The 16,628-nt window shown below is 45.5% G+C and overlaps 8 non-coding genes across 8 annotated transcripts; 5 read left to right on the top strand and 3 right to left on the bottom strand.

Moving 5' to 3' along the window:
* Positions 1-764: 764 nt before the first annotated feature.
* TRNAL-CAG (transfer RNA leucine (anticodon CAG)) lies at positions 765-847 on the top strand. The gene has a single exon. It is a non-coding gene; the product is annotated as a tRNA-Leu (tRNA).
* Positions 848-1,496: 649 nt separating this feature from the next.
* TRNAG-GCC (transfer RNA glycine (anticodon GCC)) lies at positions 1,497-1,567 on the top strand. Its single transcript has one exon. It is a non-coding gene; the product is annotated as a tRNA-Gly (tRNA).
* Positions 1,568-6,347: 4,780 nt separating this feature from the next.
* TRNAG-UCC (transfer RNA glycine (anticodon UCC)) lies at positions 6,348-6,419 on the bottom strand. Its single transcript has one exon. It is a non-coding gene; the product is annotated as a tRNA-Gly (tRNA).
* A 976-nt stretch (positions 6,420-7,395) lies between these two features.
* Positions 7,396-7,467, bottom strand: TRNAD-GUC (transfer RNA aspartic acid (anticodon GUC)). Its single transcript has one exon. It is a non-coding gene; the product is annotated as a tRNA-Asp (tRNA).
* Positions 7,468-11,219: 3,752 nt separating this feature from the next.
* Positions 11,220-11,291, top strand: TRNAG-UCC (transfer RNA glycine (anticodon UCC)). Its single transcript has one exon. It is a non-coding gene; the product is annotated as a tRNA-Gly (tRNA).
* A 2,861-nt stretch (positions 11,292-14,152) lies between these two features.
* On the top strand, positions 14,153-14,224 carry TRNAD-GUC (transfer RNA aspartic acid (anticodon GUC)). The gene has a single exon. It is a non-coding gene; the product is annotated as a tRNA-Asp (tRNA).
* A 368-nt stretch (positions 14,225-14,592) lies between these two features.
* TRNAE-CUC (transfer RNA glutamic acid (anticodon CUC)) lies at positions 14,593-14,664 on the top strand. The gene has a single exon. It is a non-coding gene; the product is annotated as a tRNA-Glu (tRNA).
* Positions 14,665-16,229: 1,565 nt separating this feature from the next.
* TRNAG-GCC (transfer RNA glycine (anticodon GCC)) lies at positions 16,230-16,300 on the bottom strand. Its single transcript has one exon. It is a non-coding gene; the product is annotated as a tRNA-Gly (tRNA).
* Between the last annotated feature and the right edge of the window lie 328 nt (positions 16,301-16,628).

Genomic DNA, 16,628 nt, shown 5'->3' with positions numbered 1-16,628 from the left:
TTCGGTGTCAAACCCATTCTTACTCGCCAGTCCTCTACTCTTTTTGGAGTGCTCTCCCCCAGCGCTCTCTTCCAGAATGGAAATCCTCTCTGAACTTTGCTTCCCAGGGCTCACAGTAGACATGATGCTTGTACACCCAATTCCCCAGTGTCCCGTGGTCACAGCTAGCCCGGTGCTCCCCAGAGGCACTCCTGCTTTGGCAAATTTGGATTTTTCCTCAGGAGTTTGGACGCAGCGTGAGATCAAGTCTCCATTTCCTGGCTTCTGAAGGCCTCTAGGCTGGCACTTCCTCCACTGGCGCCTAGGGGTCAGCCTCCGCTTCCCTCCTCGCAGTCTCTGCCCCAGTTTGGAGGAAAGCATTGTTTCCTTCCAGCAGACTCTCGAGACATTAGTCTGTTGGAAAGAGTTAGGTCTTAGAAAGAATGTCCTCCGGTGTGAGGTGAGTGTGTTCCTCAATGAGAAAGAGGAAGGAGAATCTTGGACACAGTTAGGGATGGTCCGGGGAGCGGGAGGCTCGCGAGGGGTCGGCTCAGATGACAGTAGTTTGTTGCAGTGGAGGTCCCTGAGCTCCACCGGAGGGTGTTTGTTGAGAGATGGGCGGCAAACGCGCGTAACGTGTGCAGAAGGATGGCTCCGGATAGGTGGGTTGTCAGTGCGAGTGCTAGAATGAGAAGTTAGAGCAGATGAAAGAATCCGGGTAAGGCAAACTGACTATGTCAGGACTTAGGTTACCAGAGTGCAGCGAGAGGGTCTCTCGCAGCTCAGTCAGGATGGCCGAGTGGTCTAAGGCGCTGCGTTCAGGTCGCAGTCTCCCCTGGAGGCGTGGGTTCGAATCCCACTTCTGACAGACGAATTTTTTTTTACCTTTCGCTATGGTCCCACGGTTCTCTGGCTACCTAAACGCTACGCCAGGAAAAGCTAAGGACCATTCCAGGACTTGGGCCACGGATACCGACTCCTCTCCAGTTGCTGACTTTCTTTGGCGGAGCTTCTGAGTGTATGCGTGTAGCTGAAAGGTGTCCGCCGTAACAGTGACCCATCTGAGGACCAAAATGGATTTTTGCGGAGAGTATGTTGCAAGAGAAGCACACATGGACAGCGGGGACTTTCGAACGTCCTCGACAATATCGCCTCAGACACTTAGCTTTAGCTTAATCATAAGGCCTTCCCGGAGGAGGTGGTGTAGTAGCAGTAGAAGGGGAACAGAAGGTGTAAGTGAAGAGGAAAAAGAATGAGGGCGAAGAGGAGGAGGGGGAGAATGAGGACAATACAGAAGGAGAAAAGGAGGGAGTACTCCGTAAGAGGAGAAAGATGAAAAGGAAAAAGAGGAAAATTTGGGAGGGAGAAGGAAGAGGTAATGAAGAAAGATGACAAAATCTTAGGTTAAGGTGAGAACATGAACTATCAAATTTCGAGCTCAGATCATGACCTACCAGAAGTGTCTCCATGTGTTCGCAAAAATCAGAGACAGAACTGAAAAATGTTAGGGGCTCTTTGCATGGGTGGTTCAGTGGTAGAATTCTCGCCTGCCACGCGGGAGGCCCGGGTTCGATTCCCGGCCCATGCAACGGCAGTCTTTTAATATAAGCACTTTACTGTTTATGGCTGTCCCTTTCCGCCTTTTGGGCCGTATCTCCAGAGGTCATATGTATCTCCAGGAAAGAGCACCACGAACGACATTCTCACCTTTTACCCCCCCCCCCCCCCCAAACCTTGCCACCCTATCCTTTCTCCTTTGCAGCGTCCAGAGAAGACCTGCTTTTACTGTCTTGGACGTGGGGGAAAACCCTCCTTTATAGACATCTAGAGGACAAGGATTCTGATAAAAAGTTCTTGCCCACTTTATTCTGCTTTGTCTACCGCTACGGGCCCTTATCCCTGCCTTGCCTAACTCCGTCCTTCTATCACCAGTTTGTGAGACTCGACTGGAGTTTGCTCTGCTTCCCTTCCCCACTAGGTACTTGGCTAGCGCCCAGAGCAGATGAAGCAATTGTGAATGGCAGCACGGAGTGGGAACCATTTGCAGCTGGGGCAGGCTGCAGGGCAGGGGTACCTGCACTGAATTTTAGATTGTTGAGCCTGCATAAAAGCAATCTTCCCTGACAGGGAATTGAAGCTGAGCCACTGTGGTGAAAACGCTCTAGACCATTGCAAAGAATAAGACCTACTCTTACCCCTCCTCCTTCCTCCCTCAGTTGGCTTGTAAAGAGTTAGATTTAGAAATCCAATTCTACTTATCACTGACCTTTATGTCAATTAAATGGATTTTAGTAGTGATTTATTACAAGGAGACTCGATAATGTTGATGTTAAAATCGATCGTTATTATATTGATTTGGTCTTTTGTTTCATGGAGTTTATGTTTAAGTAGCATCCCAGGTATATTCTCATATTGAAAGTATTATTGATGTATTGATATTGTAACCTAAGTACTCATATGCCAGACACATGGTCATGTTACTTATTGATCATTGTATTTCCAAATCTTCAGTCCAAAGGTCAAAAGAATTCCTGGGCAGGGCGGCAGCTGCCACAGGGTATTAGCTACCTCATTGTTAGACCACAGTTCTTACCAAGTCACATGTTTGATTAACCTCCTCCTCTATGATTACATGATTGTAAATTGAACCAATGTTAAAACCTATTTCATGTCACATGTTCATTAGCTACCTCCCACTATTCTTCAGTAAAAATTTGAGAACATGTGTAGCATCCTCTCTCTCAATACCATCAGAGGAGCACGACTGATAGAGCCCATGATTTTTAACTCCTTGTCCCTGAGTCTTTCCTTTCTCTGTCTCTGTCTCTGTCTCTGTCTCTTATTTACCCATTTTTCCTCAGTTTCCAATGTCCTTCTCAGATGTCCACTCATGAAAATAGTAACAAGTGGTTGCAAGCAACATCTAGTTTACATTTGTGTTTATTTTTGTGTGTGAAATAAATCTTTTTTTCTTAAAAGTAGTTCATTGTAAACCCTCTAAATAGTTACATCTATAACCTAATTTATGTAATTCTGATAATTAGATATGGGGTGAGGGATAAACTTATAGATTCAGTTTATAGATAAGTGATCTGTGGGCACTTCCCAAATCTAAAAAAGGGAAAATTGTAATGAATTTAGAGGATTAGGACAGCAGGCAGCTAATTATGGGAATTAGTGAACCACACTCCACCTTGGGATTTAATCTGGTTACCTTAGTTTCCTTTCTATTTAATTGTGGAACTAGTTAAAACTCTATCTTGTGAGAAAAGTTTATTTAATAATGGGAATTAGGAGAAAGCCTATTTGCATTGTTTGAACCTAGACTGAATGATGGGGAAAAGGGATTTGCTTCTTTTCTTCCAAAACCAGTTTTTGAGTCAAATAACTCCCTCAGGAATCATAGGAAACAATTTTAGGTATTGTTTTAACTCTTTAAATCCTTTTTCTACTTGTTTTTTTAACAAGTTTATTTTTGAAAGGCATCTTTTATCTAAGGATTTCTTTCCCTTCCCCCTCCACATTTCATTTTACAATTTACTTCTGGTAGAATGAAGACTTACAAAAAAACCCCCAACATTCTGCATCTCCCCACAAAATATTATTGTCCTTTAGATTTAAGGATTAATTTCCTAATGCCCTAAAAGACTTCCAAATTTCAAAATAACAATTACAAAGGGAAAATTGATGATCTTTCCCTATCAAGTCCCTATCAGCACATAAACCAGATATTCTTATTATATGTTATTTATTTATTTATTTGATAACATTGACTGAATTCCTGTTGTCTTCATAGCATTATTACAGAACAGACTCTATTCCTTACTTAAAAATTGTTCCTATAAATTGTAATCCAAAGTTACAATTTTGATGCACTGAAAGTAAATGGGTAGAAAGAAAAGATTGATATTGCTTTCAAAGGTTATTTTTGATATTGATATTGCTTTCCAAATTAATATTGATATTGCTTTCCAAAGATCTAGCAGAGACTTCCCAACAGGATGCTGCTGTCTCCTGGTACACTTGCCCAAGGGCAAGTAAAACTCTTGAAGCTCTAGGGAGAGCTTCAAGGAAGAGTTTTGGTCCTCAGCCTGAGCCTCCTTTCCCAGAGTGGACCTTCAAAACTGGGCCCAAAAGCAGGCATCTGGAGGTGACTGCCCTCCCAAGGCTCTAGACACGGGCTTACATGGCACCCCTGATGACAAAATAGTCACTTTTGGGGAGAGTGTCTCTGATTATTGTCTTTTTATCTTTCCTCCTTTGCTGTCTGCTCTTGACATATTGCTGGGAGATCTGTAACTGCTGTTCTGGAGATATGTTGGTTTTTTTTTTTTTTAATTGTGTTTCAACAAAATATGTCACCCTGTGCTCTATGGCCACCTTGGCCAAAAGAGGGGAGCATCAAAGTAGCCTTGAAAAGAATGTCTGTTTCCATAAGACAACTTTCTATAAAGATGCACTGGACATATAATCGGCCTGTTTGCAGTAAAGAACAAATCAGGAGCCTGCAGTGAGGCAGAAGTCTTATTCACTGGCACCTGCCTTCAGTGTGTGCTGACTGACCTTGCTGAGCTATACATCACAAATTCTGCTCAAACCAACCTCAAGGTTGGCCATTGTTACCAAACATCTTGAAATATCCAGCTTGTGTGCTCCACCTGTCTTTCCAAGAAACTGACCATTCTTCAGTCCCAACTCTTCTCCAAATCACTTCTCATGATCTGTAAGATTAAATCATCCTGAGCCTCTTAGTTTGAGAGCCCTGTTGTACTCAGTACTTTGGTTCCTCTCACATGCATGTCCCACAATTTCCCTTTTAATGATCTCTTTGCTTCTTTTAACTCAACAAGGACTCCTCTTGATTTGAAGGCTAGGTTTTCTCAGTTGACAGCTTCACTCTCCTGGATGTAACCAAAGGAGAAAGTATCCCTCCCCCAAATTGTCTTACTTTTCTTCATTATGGAGAGTGTGACTTCAAATTAAACTCTCTAGGGGGACATGGTGAAGATATTAGGCAACACCCACTGTCCTGTCCCATGTTACAAGCCTTCAAGACCAGCACCCTCTTCAGTCAAGTTTCATTCATTTGGACATGTCTTTTAGATTTTCTTATGCAGCACCTACCTCCATCCTAACCTCCAGTATCTTAGTTCCAAATATCTTATTAGACATTTTCTAATTAGACATCCCACAAACATCCTAAACTCACTATACCCCAAACTGATCTAATTATTTTTCCCCTTTCTCTAATCGTGGAAGATATCACCACTGTCCCAGATTCCCAGGTTGACAATCGAGGTGTAATTCTAGACTTTTCACTTTTTATTGCCCCAATAATAATGGAATCTAGTAATTTCTACCTTCCCAACATTTCTCCAGCATGCTTCCTTTTCTTAGTGAAATAGCTGCCATCTCAATGCAGATTCTCATCACCTCAAAGCTGGACATTTGCTTAGCCTCCTGATTAATGCCTCTGTTAAAGTCTTCATGGAAGTTATGGACAGGAATGCCAGAGGATGGGCAGGCCTGGCTTCAGTTGGATCTCCATCTTTGGAGGGAATGTCCTGATGGGTGAGAGACGGATCCTTTGGAGAGCGTAAGAATAAGTTGGTTCCCTCCAAAATAAAAGCTACTGAGATGTATAAGTAGAGGTTCTTTTCTGTTTCCCTCCCAAAGATGTAGACCTTTAAGACCGTATCTTGTATGTATCTATTAGGTACTCCATTGATGTTCAGCGAAAGTGGATTGAAGTGAATAAAAAAAGTGATTGATGAACATAATGGACTTCTTTACCAGCAGCAGTGCAATGATCCAGGACAATCCTGAAGGACTTATGAGAATGAAGGCTATTCATATCCAGAGGAAGATCAGTGGGAGTAGAAACACAAAAGAAAAACAATTGCTTGATCACATGGGTCAATGGGGATATGACTGGAGTTATAAACCCTAAATGATCACCCAAGTGCAAATATCAATAATATGGAAATAGGTCTTGACCATGATTTTTGTAATGCTGGAAAAATACTCCAATTTAATCAATTAAATACAATTTAGAAATTTTAAAAAAGTGATTGAAGTGAAATGAGTCGACCTGAAGTGTGGTGAAAGTGAGGTGGTATTTGTGGTTTGAGATCTAGCATGACTGGGACAAAGTAAAAGATTGACTGGGTTGTGAGAGGAAAGATGTAGCGCACCATTCTCGCCGGGATTGGGGAACAGAGCCAGAGGGATCCCACGAGACGCGAAATCAAGAGAGGGACGTAACCCAGGGCGGGCGCTGGAAAAGAGTCTTCCTTCGTGTGGGTAAGGAGACTGCAGAGTGACAGAGAAGGCTGTGTGGCGAAGGGAGAGAGGGGTGTAAAAAGTGCTGCATTGGCCGGGAATCGAACCCGGGTCAACTGCTTGGAAGGCAGCTATGTTCACCACTATACCACCAATGCCCGTTGGTTTGCTTCTCTTTCTCAGTCAAAACCCCAGGGAGAGTCTGGGGTCTCTCCAGCTCGTTGGCCAGCTGAGGGCCGGAACAAGAGCTCCGCCCGTAGCAGCATTCGCTCTCCGTCCCAGTCCACATTCGAGCCTGGCCCCTTGCTAGTCGCTCTCCTTGCCCACAACCTTCAGCCCACTAGACGCTTCCTACCACCTCTGCCAGATACTCTACCTGATGCTACCCCAGCTCAGTCGCATCTCTCACTGCCTTACCCGGGCAGTCCCAGCACCTAGTCTTCTAGCTTCCCGCTACCTCCCAGCACCATACCCTTCAACCTTTTTAGTCTAGGCAGTGGGTCAATGATGTCGCCCAAGTCAATGGTGCGGCTGTGGAAAAGAGAACACACTCACCCCGGAGGCAGTTGGTCAAGCCCGCCAGCTTTCGTTGGGGTTCTAGTATAATGTACCAAGAACGCTCCGGGAGGACGGAGCACACGTAAGGTCCCTTTTATTGTGGACTAAAGCCCACCGTCCCGCCAAGACGAGCCTGTAACTTTTGCTTGAGCTTCCAAGAAGCTTGAATTTGGCTCTGGCCAAAGAAGATGCTGTCAGTGGCTCTTCGTCGCCCAATATCACGAAAGCATTTTTTTCTTTAGTTTTTAGACATTATTTTATTTGGTCATTTTCATACATTATTCATTGGTATCACCTGTGTCTTTGCTCCGAACCCATTTCCTGGTTGCTGGTGTTTGCATTAGGGTGCTCATTTAGCATCTCTCCTCAATCATATCCCCTCAACAGCTGTAGTCAAGCAGTTGTCTTTCCTCGGTGTTTTTACTCCCACAGTTGTCCTCTGCTTAAAGATAGTGTTTTTTCTCATAGATCCCTACGGACTGAAAAGCATTTTTTTGAATGCAGAGTTTGGCTCCTGAGCTAAGAAGCCTGAACAATAGAAGTAAAGTTGCTGGTGTGTGCAAAAGTGTCAGCATTCTCCCCGTCGGGGAATTGAACCCCGGTCTCCCGCGTGACAGGCGGGGATACTCACCACTATACTAACGAGGAAGACTACAAAAGAGTGCTAATAGATTCTTCCCTTTACTTTTATCACCCTTTCTCCTAAACAATTATTTGTCAAATCCGGTTCCAGACTAAGGATATCCTGCATCACCTCAGTTCCCTCCACTCTCTTCCTAAGTGGATCGTGATTCAGACATCCCCAAGATATTCATCACCCCCACCCCCAATCCCTCTCCATCCTACACTTTCAGATTCTATTTGTTATCAGTTCTCCTTGGGCCACATTGGTACCTGGGCTTCTCGAACATAGTCAAAGAGCTCTGCTTGTGTCTGAGTCTAGACTGCACTCACTCCTTCAACTCAGATGGGAAAATTCCGAAGATGCCTTCCAAGCTCAGCTCCCCTGTCACTTGCTTGCTACAAGGGCACACTTATAGGATTTGAGATTCAGAGTTGGAAGTGTCATTAGAAGCCAAGGAGTCTTCATTCCGTTCAGCTGGACCACTCACTTTGAAAATGAGGGAAATGATACTGAGACTGGTCCTTTGCTTTGCGTCAGACTTCTGCACCTAATAAGTGTGTGAAGAAAGTCTGGAATCTAGGACTTACAAACGCCAAGTTCATTGGCCTTTTTAGCAAATTACCTTCTGGCTTCACCTACAGAATCCCGGGTCATCATCTGAAGCTTTCCACCTCCTCAACTACTAGATCATTTCCCATCACTCTCTTCCCCTTAACATTATTCTGGTTTTTCACCGTGCTTCGAATTCACTTGCTCCTCTACCTTTTGTTGCATTAAAAGGGCACAGACAGGCTTCTGCAAGTTATACCCGCATTAGAGGACATCTTCACCATCTCACAGTTGACAAAAAGATGTAGAGTATGAGATCTCTCCGTTGGACTTGGCTGTTGAATCTCCCAAGAGCTATGATAACTATCACAATTCAAACACAGTTGATTTGGTTTTTAACACAAACACTGACTCTCCTCCACCAAGGTATCTCCCCCAATTATCTCCAAATTCTACAGAAATGCTTGGAAATTAACCCTTCCCTCCTGTAGTAAGCAACGACTCCTTGCTGCAAAAATGATTGACAGGGACATGTGACACAGAATCACATGAGAGCCTGGGTCAAGATTCTAAGGTCCCAACTGAAACCAAACTTCTGGGTGAAGCTTTTGGAGTAGCTATGATTTCCATTTTTCTACAAGTTTTTTTTTTTTGGTCCCTTTTTGAGATACCAGCTTGAGAGGAGAAAAACTGCTTGAACTGGCTGCTGGCAGCTTGACTTGAAGACCAAAGAAGAACCATCACTTCTCTGCTGGACCTACTTTGGACTTTATCTCTGGGATCTTGGCTCATTTACTGGACTCTGTTTTGTGAGGTTCTGTTGGGGGGGGGGGACTTAACTAATTTAGCCTAGATAAGTTAGCCATTAGGATAGTATTAAGGGAATTTAGGTTTGGGGATAAGATTAAGAACTTTTCCTTCTCCTTTGTTACCCTCCTTCCTCTCCCGTTGCCTATCAATAAACTTAAAATATTTAGATATTTCCCTCTTGTCTCTTTCCCTTAAACAATCCCAAAATAAGACTCCAGAAGCCCCTCCATCACTCCTCAGCTGGTTTATACTTAGTTGTTTGCTTGTGGTCTCCTTCATCAGACTGTTAGAGATTTTTCTTGGCCTTTAAAAAATCAATTAATTTGTTTATATCACCCGCTTAGCACAGCACAAGGCATACAGTAGGTACTTGACATTTTATAGATTGACCGAAATGTTTACTGATTGAATGGATTCATCAGGCTCTATGTGTGCACATTCAGTATGCAACCTTCCAAAGCTGCGCATATGTAGATCTAAAATGGCATTTGCATTTTGTTCCTTAGTTCTTTCGGTCATCGTTTTATTTTAAGTGCATTTGCAGTAGGCAGGAAAAATTGGATTCAGAAGAGAAAAAGGTGAAGTGATCCAGCTGTATGGAATGCTCTGTTGAAATCTTATTGGAGAAGACACAGCAGGAAAGCTAGAGGATGAGCAAGGACAAATCTGATTTAAGCTGGATCTTCATATTTGGGTAAGATCCATATTCTTTGTGTTCGTTTGTTTGAATTTCATTTTATTATTATTTTTTTTTTAATTCACCATGGTTAAAAGATTCTTGTTGTCTCCCTCCACCTTTCCCTACCCTCTCTGGAGCTGACAAGCAATTTCACTAAGTTAAACGTAATATTATCACTCAAATCCTATTTCCATATTATTCGTTTTTGTAATAGAGTAATTTAAGAGCCATAATCTTTAGAGTTCTTGAGGATAAATTCTATCCCCATTGCCTGCCTATCCCCGCCAGAAGAAAAGCTCCTAGCACCAGTTGGCAGGGACTCTTTCTTGTTTGTCTGCCAAAGATGCAGCTACGAAAGACCATACCTTACACTTATTAGGCACGACGTTGTTTTCCAAATGAAATGACCTGAGATGAAGTTTTGAAACCCAGCATCCAGCCTGAGAACAGGAAAGTTTCAGGGCCTGCAATAGGACAGAGAGAGAGAGAGTCTAGCGCCCGGATTGGGGAACTTGCTCCGAGGGTCCCAAAGAGATGCAAAACCAAGAGAGACAGGGAAGTGTGTGGGCAGAGTCCTTCCTATCTGTGCGTAGAGATCCGCGATGTGCCAAAAGAAGAGAGCGTTGTAAAAGGCTGCTTCGTCTGCGAATTCAATTGCTTGGAAGGCAGTTATGCTCACCTCATACCACCGCCAATGTTGCCAAAGTCTCTACAAACGCAAAAGATGCCTCTGTAACCTCTGAAGAACCAGCATCAGCCGCATCCCTTCCGTGGAATCTTTGTCTGAAAGCAAACTTTCAGGAGGCTGTAAACCAATGCTCTGCCCAACCCCAGTTATCCGCTTGTCGACCCTTCTCCAACTTTACGCGCCCAAAAGATATTTCCATCTCGCACTCTTTGTAGCGGAGACCGCAAATTTGGCAGCCGAGACTCGCCCAATCCCTCATCAGCAATCGAAATTGAATCCGTTCGGGACTCCCTAGCTCTCCTCTCCAAGGAGCTCGCTCCATTGCCCAGTCTCCGACCCCAAGCACTCTCAACTGCAGTGGCCCCGTAACACTCAGTGCAACTCCCGCGGAAACGTGTGTGGACAGAGTCTGGCCAGAAAGGGGGCGGAAGAGAATTCTGCGTCAAGGCCAAGGAGGGGTGGCGCAGTTGATGTGGGCAAGGCCGTGGACGATTGGGACAGACCTCGAGAGACAAGAAATGTGGAAATCCAACTGACGGAGGTGACCAGCAGGACTCAGGAGCCCCGTCCTTGGTTCAATCCCCCAGGCTCTAGCTGAAGCTGCCCAGCTGTCCTGCCACTCTCCTCTATCAGGGTAGTTGAGCGGCTTCAGATAGCAGACGGGGTGGGTTTGGGGAAGTAACTTTGGCTACGACAGCGATTCGTGGCCCACCGAGAAACGCTCGTTGTCCTGGGAGGTGGCGGGAAACCAGCAGTTGAGGCGCTTGGACTACCCGGAGGCGAAACCTGTAGCTGAGCTGGCGCAGCATCAGACGGCGTAGCAGAAGTGGCGGGAAGTATCTGGTGGCTGAAGGTTGTGGGCAAGGAGAGCGACTAGCAAGGAGCCAGGAGGAGCTGTGAGTTGGCCTCCGCTCGAATGTGGACTGGGACGGAGAGCGAATGCTGCTACGGGCGGAGCTCTTGTTCTGGCCCTCAGCTGGCCGAAGAGCTGGAAAGACCTCGGAAACTCAACCTGGGGTTTCGACTGAGGGGCGGCAGGAGAGCAACGAGCATTGGTGGTATAGTGGTGAACATAGCTGCCTTCCAAGCAGTTGACCCGGGTTCGATTCCCGGCCAATGCAGTTCTTTTTACACCCAGAGTTTCTTCCCTGGCCACACAGCCTTCTCTGCCACTGCGGTCTACTTACCCACACGAAGGAAGACTTTTCCAGCGCTCGCCCTCTGTCGCGTCTCTCTCTTCATTTCGCGTCTCTTGGGATCCCTCTGGCTCTGTTCCCCAATCCGGGCGAGAGTGGCCCTCTATATCTTTCCTCCCGCAACCCAGGCAGCTTTCACGTTATCCGGGTCCCCGCTGGGTCCCCGACCACAAACTCCACCGTACTTTCACCGTACTTCACTTCAATCCACTTCACTTCGGTTGAAGGACGATGATATGTTCTCAATCTGTTCAAGGTACTTTCTTAAAGGGCTGCATCTTGGCGGGGCGGGGAGCGGGGGTTGGGGGTGGGACAGAAAAGAGCCCCGGCTTGCTGACAAGTGTCAGGAACTTTTATTCTGAAGGTGGCCGACAATGGTTTAGAACTTATCCTTAAGCTCTGCACAGGGTCTGCCGCTCACCCATCAGGACATTCTTTCCAAAAATGGAGATCCTTCTGAAGCCAGGTCTGCCCACCCTCTGGCATTCCTGTCCAGATCCTCCAGGAAGATTTCCACAGAGAGAGACCAATCAGGAGGCTGATACATCAGTCTAGCTTTGTGGTGATGAGGCCCTGAGGGAGGGGAGCTTTGTTACTGAGAAAAGGCGGCATATAGGAGAAATGTTAGGAATAGGTAGAAACGACCAGACTCCATAATTATTGATTATTCGGGGGTTAGGAGAATTGAGGAAAGGGAAAGGGGAAAGTATAGAATGAACCCTAGGTTGCCAGCCTGGGAGCCTGGGGCATTGGTGGTGTTCTCTAATATTAGGGAAAGGGGAAAGATACTGAGACCAGTTTTGCATATGGTGAGTTTCGAATGTCTACGAGATTTCTGCTTAGATGTCTAATTAGCATTTGGAGATGAGGGACTGGAGGTCAGGAGGAAGAACAGGTACCGTGCAGGAATGAATGGAACTTGCCTAAAGAGGGCCCCCAGTCTTGAGGGTTTGTAAAATGGGACAGGACGGTGGACTTGGCCTGAGTTCTTCACCATTCCCCCTGCAGCGTTTGGTTTGCAGTCACACACTCTCCATCGTGAAGAAAGGTAAATTGGTTTGAAGTATTTGGAGGTGGATATTCGCACTGTTGAGCACATCCAAAAGAGTAAGACTCCGTCCTTCCAGGGTTCAGGACCAAACAAGCTCTTTCTGAGTTACTCCTGCCATAAAGATGGAACTGATACTAGACAAGAAAAGAAACCGATAACCAGAGCATAAGCAAATGAATTGTTCCTTAGTCAAAGGAAGAGGCTGTGCAACGCCATGCAGGTATCTGCAGAGACCTTGAAGCAGAAAAAGAAAGAAGAGAAAAGCATAGCACAAGAGCCAAGGGGCACCTAAAAAGACCCTATAAACGGCAGTTACACTGGGTACAGGAAGCAAGGGGTGCAATGAGGAGAGACTCGGGTCCGAAAAAGTTAGAATAGGTAGAAGGTTGAGATTCTAAATTCGTATTGCGTTAAGTTCTCCGTTCAGGCGAGACTAGAGGACAGTAGCATTTATGGGAAAGGGCTATTGAGGGAGAGGAGCAGTGGGATAGGTGGGCGTGACTGGTGGTGACAAGAGAGCTGCAAGTGAGATTGGTCTAGTGGAGAGGCTAAACGTGAGCCTTAAGGGTCTCCAGGAGAAACTTAAACAGAACAAGGACCATGCGGAAGTCCATTGTTGTAGTGAACAAAAAAAGGGGGGCGGGGGGGGGGGGGGAGGAGAGAAGCACGATCTCCCTGGTGGTCTAGTGGTTAGGATTTGGCGCTCTCACCGCCGCAGACCGGTCAGGGAGTCCTGCTTTTATGAGATCCTATCACCGGTAACTACCAAGCCACATGAAGAAGAGCTCTTTCCCATGCTGCTCCAAACCTCCAGATTCAAACGATCCACTCACCTTAACTTGTTCTCTTACCTTGTGTCTTTATTTGCTTGGGCATCTCTACAAGACCAAGTGAGGAAGAAAATTCGATAGAGCAGCACCAGGCCTAATCATCTGTTTAGTCAGTCCAAACTGTCCATCTGGCAAACTGGTGGGGGAAAGTGCGGGAGTGGGGCAGAACAGAGTGAGCAAGAATAACTTCTGTCAGAGGTATTGCCCTGTAGGTGTCCAGGAAGGAGAGCTTTCCCAGCTGCCCAAGATCCCCCAAACCAAGGACTTTTCTGGCCTTCGAAAGGGTAAGAGGGTGGGGTGGCATGGGATACAGGAGGAAGGTGGGTACAATTGTTCCTGAACAGGTAGGCAAGATGTTTTTCCCTGGAAATTGCAAGCGTCCTATGAGGAGCTATCTAAAAAGGGTGGGCTAGAGACGACCAGGTATCTCAGGAGAAAATTTGTGCTTAATTTTTTTAAAGTATATGGATATTCTATTTCAGTTACCATTGGTTTCGTTTGGTAATTTGTTGCATTTCATTTTATGCACTTGGAAGTGTTATCCTGAGAAGGAAGGAGCCGATAGGCTGCTGACGCCTTTCAGAGGTGTCAAACAGGAACCCAGACACCCGCAGGAACTGACGCTAAGTAGCAGGCTTTCTTCTTGTGGCAATCAGTCTCTGATTGCGGGAAGGGCTGTAAGTCTTGTAGAGGCACGGGAGGAAAGGTAGGGATAGGTGCGGAGGTGGCGGGAGGGCTAGAATGAGAGAGCGAGAGTGGTGTGTGGAAAAGGGACTCTTTGTTTTGTCCAACTCCGGAGTGGGGGATGTTAAGAGTCCCTAAATTTCTCTGGCAAACCAAAGAAAAATGAGCGTGGATAAGTGTGTCGCAGGTCAGATGGAATATTGAAAGGTGTCTGGGCGGCTTCCTCGTTAGTATAGTGGTGAGTATCCCCGCCTGTCACGCGGGAGACCGGGGTTCAATTCCCCGACGGGGAGAATGCTGATATTTTTGCCCCTGCAATCCAAACCTGCTCCTCTCTTGGCTGCCCACTCAACTCCGGGCCCCAAAGTCTCTGGCATCTCAAAAGGGGCCACAGGGAAATGAGGCAGCTCAGTGTCACCCCCAGCACTTCCCCCAACTCCTTGCTAAACGCAATCTCTCCGGAAGTTTGTAGCCTGTGCAACACGCTCCCCTCCCCAAGGGATAGGTGAGCGTGGTTGGTAGTGACCGTGGAGGGGCAAGTCAGTGTAGTGGAGGGCAGAGACCAGATGTGGGTTCAATGCGTCCCCAGAAGAGTGAAAGGAGCTATCCAAACAGCCCCTGTCATGTGCTGAGTGAAGAAGTGATAGGTGAGTTCTTAAAATCCCTGGTGGTCTAGTGGTTAGGATTCGGCGCTCTCACCGCCGCGGCCCGGGTTCGATTCCCGGTCAGGGAATGTTATTTTTATACCATGGGTGATCACCATCACCTTCATCTCTTCGCGTAGTCTCACCAAGGCCCCAACACGGAAGGAAAGTAGTGTAGGAGTTTGCCAATTCGAATTAGCGGTCAAGTCGAATCAAATTATCTGCTTGGCAAATTCACCTGGGGGAGTGGAGGTGCAGGTCTTGGCGTGAAAGGCGAGGCGGATCCAAGAGGCTAACAACTTCTGTAAGAGGCTTTGTTCTTTAGATGCCCTGGAAAGAGGATTTCCCCATGGCCAAGACCCCAGAGGCCTCTGAAAGGTAGTGGGGTAAGGAGAAAAGGGCTCACATGTAAAAATAAAATAAATAAATAAATAAACAAACAAACAAATATATATTATATATATATATATATATATATATATATATATATATATATATATAGCATCTCTTTTTGTGGTGGCAAAGAATTAGAAACAGAAAATGTCCATCAATCAAGGAATGGCTGACAAAATTGTGATGTAAAATTGTAATGGAATACTATTGAATTGTAAGAAATCACTAAACAGGACGATTAAAACAAAAACAACAACAACGGGAATTATATGAACCTATTGGAAGTGAAGTAAGCAGAACCAGGAAAACATTGTACACAGTACTATCAATATTGTACAACAATCAGTTGTGAATGACTTAACTATCCACAATGCAAGGATCCATTAAAACCCCAAATGACTCAGGGAGAAAAAGGATATCCACTACCATAGAAGAAACGGATGAACTTCTTTTTTCTTTCTTTCTTTTTTTAATTAACCTATTTAGTCACTTTAGAACATTATTCCTTGGTTACAAGAATCATATTCTTTCTCTCCTTCCCCTCTTCCCATCTTTCCCGTAGCTGACCTGCAATTTCACTGGATATTATATGTGTCCTTGATCAGTACCTATTTCCATGTTGTTGGTGGTTGCATTAGGATGTTCATTTAGAGTCTACACCCCCCATCATATCCCCTCCGCCCATGTAATCAAGCAGTTGTTTTTCTTCTGTTTTTCTACTCCCACAGTTTTTCCTCTGAATGTGGATGTTTTTTTTCTCATTGATTTCCTCCAGGTTGTTCATGATCACTGCATTGCCACTAATGGAGAAGTCCATTGCATTCAATTGTGCCACAGTGTGTCAGTCTCTGTGTACAATGTTCTCTTGGCTCTGCTCCTCTCACTATGCATCAATTCCTGGAGGTGATTCCAGTTCCCTTGGAATTCCTCCAGTTTGTTATTCCTTTGAGCACAGAAACTGATGAAATTCTGAATGCAGATTTGAACATACCATTCTTGGAGGGTTTTTTTTCCCTTCTTGTATACGAGGTATGTCTTATTTCACGACGTGACAAATACGTAAAAAAGAAAAAGAAAGGTGGGAGGAGGGGGATAGTTTGGGCTGGCAGAAGAAAGGAGGATGAGGGTCTCTTCTGGAGGTACAAGTGTCCTGCTGGTGAGAGCTGTTCAAAAAGTGGGCACAGTCAACTCGAACAGCTTACGAAAGTACTCGTGCTCGTGCTAAAAAAAAAAAGAAAAAAAAAAAAGAAAAGCTACCTGTTGCATGGGCCGGGAATCGAACCCGGGCCTCCCGCGTGGCAGGCGAGAATTCTACCACTGAACCACCCATGCAAGGATGAAAAGCTCGTTTCCAACTGTCTCTCTGATCTACGTGGACGCGGGAAGATTTCTTGTAGACCTATGCCCAAAATTTGACAAAACACCTGTTGACTCTAATTTTCCATTTTGCCATTTTTCTAGGCTACTTCTCTCCTCTGCCTCCTAATTTCCCCCTTCTTCCTTTTCATCTTCTGTCTTCTCCCTACCCTTCCGTTCTCCTTTTTTCCCTCCCCTTCTTCCTCCTATTCCTTCTCTTCCTCCTCCTCCCCTACATTCTTCTCTTCTTACTCCTGCTACACAAACTCTTCTGAGAATGGCTCATAATAGCTACCCAAGTGCC

The sequence above is a fragment of the Monodelphis domestica genome, chromosome 2, assembly GCF_027887165.1.
Source record: "Monodelphis domestica isolate mMonDom1 chromosome 2, mMonDom1.pri, whole genome shotgun sequence".
Lineage (NCBI taxonomy): Eukaryota > Metazoa > Chordata > Mammalia > Didelphimorphia > Didelphidae > Monodelphis > Monodelphis domestica.
The sequence above is the reverse complement of the archived record's forward strand: the minus strand, read 5'-3'. Positions and strand labels throughout refer to the sequence as shown.